At 42.5% G+C, this 9,846-nt stretch overlaps 1 protein-coding gene across 2 annotated transcripts in view; it reads left to right on the plus strand.

The window, feature by feature from the left end:
• cdh7a (cadherin 7a) overlaps positions 1-9,846 on the plus strand; it is a 149,559-nt gene that overhangs the window by 111,532 nt on the left and 28,181 nt on the right. The window lies entirely within an intron of this gene.

Consider the following 9,846-nt stretch of genomic DNA (forward strand, 5'->3'; position numbering starts at 1 on the left):
TTCAATTAGTGCATCATTTAAGTCAAACAGAATAATGTCAGCATCATTATGGGGTATAATGTATATATTTATTTATGTTTGCTTCAAAGTAATTAAATGCACAATCAGGTCTGGATCACTCGTAAATTCTGTTCGTACCTGAAAGCGTAAAATCCAAAAAGATTGGTGAATGCGCAAATTCTCTTAAATCACTCGTACGCACGACTTAAGAACAGATCTGTGCGTACAAACAGGTTGTTGCATGAGGCCCAATGCTACCAAATCCTGACCGATTGCCAGTGGTAGTGTGCGTAACTTCATTTTGCTGATGGTAAACACTTTTTTGATGCGTGCTGTGGGTATATGTTTAAAACGAGAGTTACGCCAGGTAGCTTGTCAGCATATGAAGCAGGAAAGCATCGCACACCAAACATTACACTGAGGCGCTGATCACTGGGAACAAACCAGTGTTGCACACTCTGGCTCCATATGGATTCAGATTTATAGATCGATGTTTTGGCCTTAAGTGGACCGAAATGTCCCAAAAACCACAACTTTTCTTGATAGTTAAGCTAGTTTATTATCTTTGACCTGACTGTGGACCTTAACCCTGCCCAGCAGGATCGAGGGTGAGCTGCCAGCTCTCTTGCATGCAGGTAAAATCAGTTAATCGCGTCTCTTGCTCTAAGTTTCAGATCTCCCAGGAATAAGCTAAGCCTACTCATCCCTTTCACTCTGTTATCAGCCGTTTGTGGCGTCCCTTTCAACGCTAACTGGTGCAACGAGATGGACTTTGGCCTTCGCGACCATGCTAGCCCAGAAATAGATCGTGTTCGACTGGGAGTTGGAAGTTCAGACTCTCACTTTCTGGCTCTTTTTAGAAAATATTAGTAAAAAGAAAACCTTTAAGGGTTTGTGTCTGTCTGTTTATATTTCTCAGTGCCTGATGTGCTGGGCGCCAGTCAAGCTGAAAATCAGTCATTTCCAATCATCAGCCGAGCAATTGGTGCTTACCCAGTAATAACTTACTCTTTGGCAGCCTAAATAAAACAAAAATCACGCAGTGCTACGGTTCAATTTGTTCTGAAATTTAATTTCTCTCGTCAGACCCCATCGTAAAACCCTTCAGGAGCACACAAACCATCTATAAACTGTGTTTCTGGGAGCCCCTCAGTGTCAAACGATGTTCATTAGCAGGAGCTCTTGTCATATTTTTTCCTCTGACCAAAACTACCTCCCATACCGTTCTCTAATTAGAGCGCATCCTCAACTGTCGCACGAGTCACTGAACAACAGAAAATGTCTCCACACATCCAGCCGCCATCCAAATTATCAGTTTATTATAGGTGTTGCATCACAGGAGTAGATGAAAAACTCGTATGTCACGGCGTAAGGCGCACAAAAAAACACAAGTGTGTGGCAGCGTGGTGTGTTTTTTTTCTTTAAAAAGACGGAGCTTGGAGCAGATTTAATCTCAGATCTCACCGAGAGATGATTTAGCTTGAGCAGTTTTGGCTTGTCGGGATCATGTCGGCAAACACGCTGGTGACGAGACGAGTCTCAGCAAATGACTCGCGAGGTGCCCTGCAGATAAAAAGAAAGAAGAGATTGAAAGATGTCACTTGTGGAACGGTAAATATTGATTGCCAATAACGGGCCCTTGCACGTGCACGTGCACGTGTGCGTCTGCGTGACAGCGGATTGAGAGAGACGCCACGGGTGTCACAAGAGGGTGATGTTTGGGGCGTCGCTGTCATAAGAGGCAGCCGCAGAGTGAAGGGTGTGAAAGCAGCATGCCCCGCCGTCGCCGTGGCAACGAGTGCCACCTATCAGACGGCGATGCTTATTTATACTCTCGGTTCAACTTTGAAGAGGGCTGGCTTGATCTTATTGTGTGACTCATCCGCCAACAGGACTTTAGGGTGGCTTAAATATAAGCCTCTTAGCTGTAGAGCCAATCGCATGCGTTAAGAATCTGATAATTACGCTTTAAAGACAGTCTAATGCCTTTAACTCGACTGGAGAGCGGGAGGAAAAAGGAATTAAAATGCACTGCAGTATTTGCTTTGCTGTTATTAGAAGAGGAAAGTGTGATCGGAGCTCATTATCTCTGGTATTGTAATCCGACTGTGTAGCCATGCTACATTAGCTGACATTACTTCCCTCATTAAAGAGGCCCTATTTCAGTCTCTCCAGTTAAGAGTCTGGGTCACAACTCCAAGCAGCACAGACGCTTTGTGCCACAGTTGCAGGGAATCGTGGTCATTGCAGTTCACTAACACGCTTCAGGTGTTTGGGAGAGTAAAATGTTCATTGTTTGAATGGCACACCAGTCAGGACTTACGCTATTTGTGGAGCTACTGCGAGCGAGTCCCGAGTGAACAGTCAGAATTTCTCCTGTGAAGGTTCAGCTCCATCACCCAGGTGGTAAGATGTCTGGGGAATCTGAATAACTGCGCTCTGGAGAGTTGAGGCTTCAGTCGAAAGAAGTTCAGATCAAGAATTTGGCTTTGGATAAAAGACAAAAAGTTTTTTTTCTCACAATAGCTGGTGCTCGCAGAGAGGGATGACAAGCATTTGGAAAAGTTTGATAAAAGCACAAAACCTTTTTTTTTTTTCCACTCGTCATTTTGGATGAAGAATATCCTCAAACGGGTTTTTCTTAAACTCTTTCTCCAAAAAGAGGACGAGAAGAAGGACCGAGATCAGGATTCTTGGCAAATACAGATACTGACAAAGGGACCCAACTGATTCCCAACCCTTTTTATTAGATGGCAAATAATTTGTACAGCTCTAAGCAGCTTTAAAGTGAATATCTGCTCTGAGCTCCTTTATTCTCCAACATAGCATAAACCCTCTCAGACCAGCTTTCTGTCCTTTCTTTAAGGAGTCTTCAGGAATAGTTCTCCAGGCTTCTTGAAGGACATCCCAAAGCTCTTCTTTGGATGTCGGCTGCCTTTTGTTCCGTTCTCTGCCAACATGATCCCACACTGCTTCAATAATGTTGAGGTCCGGACTCTGGGGAGGATTCATCCCTCCATCAGACCTGCTGCCACTGATTTTCAGTCCACTTCTTGTGTCCTTTGGCACAGCTCAGCCTTTTCTCCCTGTTTCCCTTCCTTAAGAACGGCTTCTTGACAGCCACCCTTCCATGGAGACCATTTCATTTTTATTTATTTTTTTTTTTAATGCCTTTAATGGACAGTGCAGTTGGAGAGAGACAGGAAGAAGGGGGCAGAGAGAAGGGGAAGACACACAGCAAAGGGCCGTCCGGTGCGGGACCCGAACCGGGGCCAGCTGCAGGGAGGGCCGCAGCCTCCGCACACGGGGCGGCCGCCCAACCCACTACGCCACCGACCGCCCCCCATGGAGCCCATTTCTGATGAGGCTTGGGCCAACAGCAGATGGATCAGCTGAAGGTCCAGATGCATCTCTCAGCTCCTGTGTCAGGATTTTTTTTCCTTATTTTTTAAGGGCATCACTTTGAGATACTGTTCCTCTGTTGTTAGTTTTTCTAGGCCTTGTCCTTCACTTCTCATTGTTGAGTATCTTAAAATGCAAAAAGAAAAAAAGAAAATAAATATATAATATATATATATATATATATATATATATATATATATATATATATATATATATTCCTCTGAAAATGGTCAGGTGCAAGGACGGCTGAAAAAGAGTGAAAAAGCAGCCAATGTCCAAAAGAAAAAAGGCTTTTAGAAAGTCTGGGGAACAATTGCTCAAGACTGAAGTAGAAGAAAGTTTGACTGCTTGGAAGCAAAATGAGACATTTGCACGAAACCGTTTACATCAGAGAATATGTGATCAGATACGTTCAGCTTTGAGTACTTTTCGCATTAACACTCAGTTCTGAAACAGACACATTTCTCTTTGATACCCGGTCACACTATATTTAAGCTGTTTACTTGTCATTTACTGCTAAGTGCTTCTGTATGACGAAGTATATTAAAGCCTTTCAACAGTGTTTTCTATTATGAGACTGTTGATAACACTGCAGGAAGTGTCAACTGTCAGTTGTCGCCTAAGTTTCCTGTTGACAATGCATGTGTCTTCGAACTTAGATTAAACTTTGTCTGTAGATCACACAAAATGAGAACCTTGTTCGCATTTGTTGGACAGTGGTTTGAGTTGAGAGAAAGTTCTGGATTGCTGGCTGTTTTCAGTCCCTTTCCACTCAAGTTTTCGCCATGGCGCTGACATTTTATCGAGTGAGCGCTGTCGTTGTTAGTGGCAGTGTATTCCAGGTAGTGGTGGGCATAGATTAATTTTTTTAATCTAGATTAATCTCACTGAAATCTTGAAATTAATCTAGATTAATCTAGATTAAAATGGCTCCTTCAGAATATGCGTGCTACCCAAGTAATGACTAAAAATCAGTCTTTGAGATAGGGTTTCTTAATACAGGGGGTGCATTAAACCAGGGGCTCATTTCCTGTTTCCAAAACCCATCACTGATTGCTTGAGAAAGCTGTTCTACTTTGATATTTGGTGAAGAAAAAAAAACATGCTCAATAAAATGTACTTGTGTTAAACGGGTTATTCAGTTAAACATGGAAATTAGTACGGTAAGCCTACAAGGTTTACATCAGTAGCTTTTTGTTAATCAGTCCAAGCGCTACTTTTCCATCTTCTTCCACCAGTCACTAACCCAGCTTATTCACATGCATGGCTCCAGCAGTTTCTCTAGCTTCGCCAACTTCTCATATTCAGCACTTGTTGGGAGGGCCAGGTGGTGCTGCTGTTGCGTTGTGTGCAGTGCGTCTCTGTTGCGCCTCACGCGCTTGATCATCTCGAGGGTGGAATTCCACCGTGTTGGAACATCTTGCACGAGCGGCTCCTGAACTTGCCCAAGGGAGGTTTGCTGGACTTTCAGCTCGTCTGCGTTGGCCGGACTGTGTTTGAAATGTCCCACCATTTTACGACAATTGAACTATCCCCGACCTCCATAAACTGCCTAGCACAGGCTTCTGCAAAGTGGCGTTCTTCTGTTTTCATAACGGCAGACAAAGTACATCGGCCTACACCCGAGCTAAAAAAAGGTAAAAGTCATCACAGTTTGCTTACCTATTTTGACCCAGTTCCCAACCCAATTTTGAGAATAGATTAACAGCGATATTTTTTATATCGCCCGATACGACTCTCAAATTATCGCAGCACGTTAACGCCGATAACGGCCCACCACTAATTCCAGGACAGTATTTTCTGACTTTGGGGTCCTTGTTTTTCTTTTTCCAACCAAAGCTTGTCACAGACATGTCATGAAGATGTCAGCAAATTGCATCAACTTCAGAAAAAAAGGGTATTTCCATCCAGCCCTCCATTTTCAATTCACGCCTAACCTAATTTAGGGTTGCGGGGCGCTGGAGCCTATCCCAGCTGTCATTGGGCGAGTCGCCAGTCCATCACTGGGCACACTCACTCCTAGGGACAATTTAGAGTCACCAATCAACCTAACATGCATGCTTTTGGATGGTGGGAGGAAGCCGGAGAAGCTTAAACGGGCAGAACATGCAAAGTCCACACAGAGAGGCCCCAACTGGGAATCAAACCTGTAACCCTCTTGCTGTGAGGCGACAGTGCTAACCACCACACCACTATAGATAGATAGATAGATAGATAGATAGATAGATAGATAGATAGATAGATAGATAGATAGATAGATAGATAGATAGATAGATAGATAGATAGATAGATAGATAGATAGATAGATAGATAGATAGATAGATAGATAGATAGATAGATACTTTATTGATCCCGAAGGAAATTCAAGCATCCAGTAGCAGACATAATAAAGCAATAAAAATGTTTATACAATTATAAACACTTTAAAAACAATCTAAGAATTTAAAAAACAGTTTAAAAAGATAAAGTGATCGTTAAGTAAGTAAAGTAAGACGAAAGTGAAATATAAAGTGACCAGTGAAATGGACCTGTGCAGCCCGTTCTGGATAAAGGCTGATTTATGGTCGCCCTCTGGAGAGGAGACCCACCCGGAGACGCTCTCCGTCGCTTGCTTGCGTCGGCCAAAGTTCCTATCTATCCGTCGGGGGAGACGGAGACTCGCGGAGACCACAAGGGTTGTGATTGGTCGGCTAACAACATCATTTCCGGAATCACTTTTCTGGTTTAGCTCCTTCCTCTCAGAACAACAACACCGTCATTTTTGAAAGAGTTTACTGTGTGCCGGTCAACATTTGGTCAAAATTATTTGCATTTCAAAATCAACAAGCTCCAAATCCAACGACAGTCTTTCTCTCTCGGTCGCCATCATTCACTGTGAGGAGTGGAACAGAGCCGGAAGGTGAACAATCAAACAACGACTTTCACGATAGACGTCGCGAGATTAGGTCGTCTCGTGTAGCAACGCCTGCTGATCGGGAGGTGAACTGCCTTGCGTATCCGACATCCCGGAGAGCCTCTCTGTGACCACAGAGAGCCTCTCCGTGACCACAGAGACGGATTGACAGATAGCGACGGAGAAGCATACCGAGGCCTTAAGTTGGCAAACTTCCACAGTAGTTCACGACTGATTAATCTGCCTGTATTCATGCCTCAGTTGTTTGTAAATTTTTCTTTTCACTCTGACTTCAAAGTGACAAATAAAGACACCTCTGTCCTTTAATATCTTCTTTGATCTGGCACGCAGCCAAGTGCAAACTCAAGAAAGCTTTAATTCGGTGATTCATTGGCCTCCTCAGTCGTGCCTTGCGACAGGCACCAGTCGGCTGATGCCGTTAATGTCTTTCAGCGAGAATTTATGTCTGCAGCCATGCCTCTCTCCTCCTATCTCCTACTCAACCCATTAGAGGATTTCCCCCACCAAAGGTTCGCCGGAAAGCCTTGCATCAGAGCAACACTAATGAAAGGCGTTATACATTACAAAGTGTTTGATTTAGAGATGATTTACAGTCCTCTTCCTCAGCAGTGAGCAATGGAAAGCTTCCTGGAGATAAGCTCCGAATCCATCTGCGATATTCAAAGGACATCAAAGGGGTTCAGATTGTGTGTATAGGATTCATCGTCAGCATGAGAACCACAAAGAATGCTTTCTATCAGGTGTGGGATTTCCATAAGAGAGTGAGAGGCATGTGAGTTATTAGCATCCCAGGATCAATGGCAGCTTTGGTGATGCAGCTGAGCGTGCATACGCTGCATGTTTAGGCACTCAATTGTTGCATCTGTCACCGGTCTGGTGCTGACACAAACATGGCCTCGGCCTGCGCATACGCACATATTCCAAAGGCTTTCTGATCCGATTTCATGTCCCTGAACTGTAAACAAAGATCATACTTTGGGATTACTTTTGCTGATGAACTATTTTTTCTCTCATAAACAGAATAAGATATTCATGAATTTTCACCCCGCCTGCCAGTTTCGATAATTGGCAGGATGTCGTTTGCCACCTACACAAACACTTAATACCTGACAGCTTGCAGCCAGCAGCATTTAATCACAGCTGACAACTGATAATCCATGTCTGAGCACTGATGGATCATTGTCTATCTTCTTCGTAGCCCTTTAAATTGTTTCTTTTTTTTCTCAAGCCTGTCTCGCGGTTGGACTCGGAGCTGTTTGGGGCTGGTGGATGTGATAATATAGTGTGAATTGCTTTTAAGAATCTCTTAGATGTCGTCCACGGGTGTGAGTTGTCACAGGGTTGAGTTCTTAGATTGCCTACAAAAGATTCAGGAGGCTTGATCTGAATTTATAAGGACACTGCTGCAGTAACACACGCTTTGATGGCCGTCACGCCGGCTATCATTTGTCGTCCATATGGCATCTTGGTGTGTGATGTGCCTCTCGTGTACAGCATGTACTAAGAGAGATTTTCCCTTTATTCTCTTTGCTGCCAGATACTAAAATTAAAGCTTTTTTTTTTCCTGAAAAGAGATAAGTTGATTTTCACATAGTGTGTTTTCATGAAAAAAATAATCAGTACAGCCCATGCTGGTGGGTGAAGATAATTTGGCTTCTTTTGGCAGTTTTAAATGTTCTGGAAATCTCTACAGTAGTCAACACGGTTGTATGATAAAGGGAGTATGAATCTCTTCAGTCTTGGGTTCAGAGATAAAATGAAGTGGGGCAAAACAAATGGCATTCATTTGTTTAAACTCACAAATACGAGTACTTGTTGCCTCAGGCAAGAGCAGCTCTCGTCATGAGTCACTTTCCTTCTTAATAATGGAGGAGACACGCCTGACTGCCTTGCATACGCATTTATTTTGGACAGCGTTAGTGTAAGGACATGCAGTGGACTGACCTGGCATTGTGTTTTCTGTTTTAATGTGGCGCTCAAGGCCAGCATGTCTGATGGTGCTCCAGATATTAGAATAAAAGGCATCAGCTGTGGAAACCGGACATCTCCAGAACACAATCCCGTTGCCTCTGGCTTTTTGACGGGGTTGAAAGATCCTCCGACTTTCCTTGTGATCTGTTAATCAACTATTAATGACAAATTAATCGATTTTTAATTCAGCTATCAATGATTAGAGCATTTTGTAGTGAATGATTAGAGCTGTTGAACTCATCTCTAGTGGCAGATGGACGAGGATGCTACATGTGTTCATGTAAACAGTGATGATCATGAGCATCCTTTAACTTCATTTCTGAAAAGGGACATTTTTGTCCCCTTTTAAAACAACCTAAAAACTTCATATGTTTTTATATTTTTTTCCACTTTTTTTTATATATATCTATTATTCCACTTCAGTTCTGATCATAACTACCAGGTTTTCAATTATTTAAAAAAATGGAACCCTTTAAATACTGGTTTATATGATGTAAACGCCAATTTCTGTAAAAAAAAAAAAACAACAACACAAAAACTGCAATATTTTCAATATATAGAATGCAAAGTGGAATTGTTGAGCGGGGATAATTATTTTGTGTGTGTGTTTTAACAGAAATTGGTGTTTACCTCATATACAATGGTATTTAAAGGGTTATTTTTTTGAGAATAATTGAAAACTTGGTGGTTATGATCAGAACTGAAGTGGAAGAAAAGATTTATGAAAAAAAGAGTTGAAAAAAATATTAACATATGGTATTTTGGGGATCATTTTAGAAGGGGACAAAAATGTCCCTTTTCAGAAATGAAGGAGTTTTTTTTTTTTTTAATTTTAGGGATTTAAAAATCCCTAAAAAACAATGTAGTTGCAAATCATTGACATTTCCCAGACCATAATTATCCCTACTCAATAATTCCACTTTGCATTCCATATTTTGAAAATACTGGCACCAAAAGGCTTAAAGGCAGGGTAGGGGTTCTTTTTCTGGAACTTTTTTTTACATATTGCTTGAAATACTCTTCACACCCCCATTGCAACCAATTAATTAAAAGTTTTCACACAAATATGAAAAGTTTTAGTGGCCTCTAGAACGTACAATCTAGGAAAAACAGTATCCAATCATTGTGAACGGACCGTTCACAATGATTGGATACTGATGCCGTCTATCAAACTGCAATCTGCTCCTCCCTCCCCCTCCCCCTCCCCCTCCTTCCCCCTGTGCGCGTACCCTGCTCCGTGAACGAATTACGCGTCCAGAAGCTTGGCAGGAAGCTAAACTAGAGCCAGCTTGGCTAGCACCTAGCATTATTAAACGTATAGTTAGCATAAACTAAATACTAAATACTAAATACTAAATACGGCAACGATCGATGCTTGCTGTCAGAACAGCGCTCGTGCACCTTCGTGCTCGTGCGCGTTCATGTACTCTAGAGGCGTGCCTTCGGGGGAAAGTGAAGAAAAGGGTTGGGACTTTTTACCTGTGTATTTTCAAAATGCAGCTTCGCTGGACTCAAAATCCAGGATCTCCTACCCTACCTTTAAAGGTTTCGGCTAAAAA

Source organism: Odontesthes bonariensis, chromosome 20 (assembly GCF_027942865.1).
Source record: "Odontesthes bonariensis isolate fOdoBon6 chromosome 20, fOdoBon6.hap1, whole genome shotgun sequence".
Taxonomy (NCBI): domain Eukaryota; kingdom Metazoa; phylum Chordata; class Actinopteri; order Atheriniformes; family Atherinopsidae; genus Odontesthes; species Odontesthes bonariensis.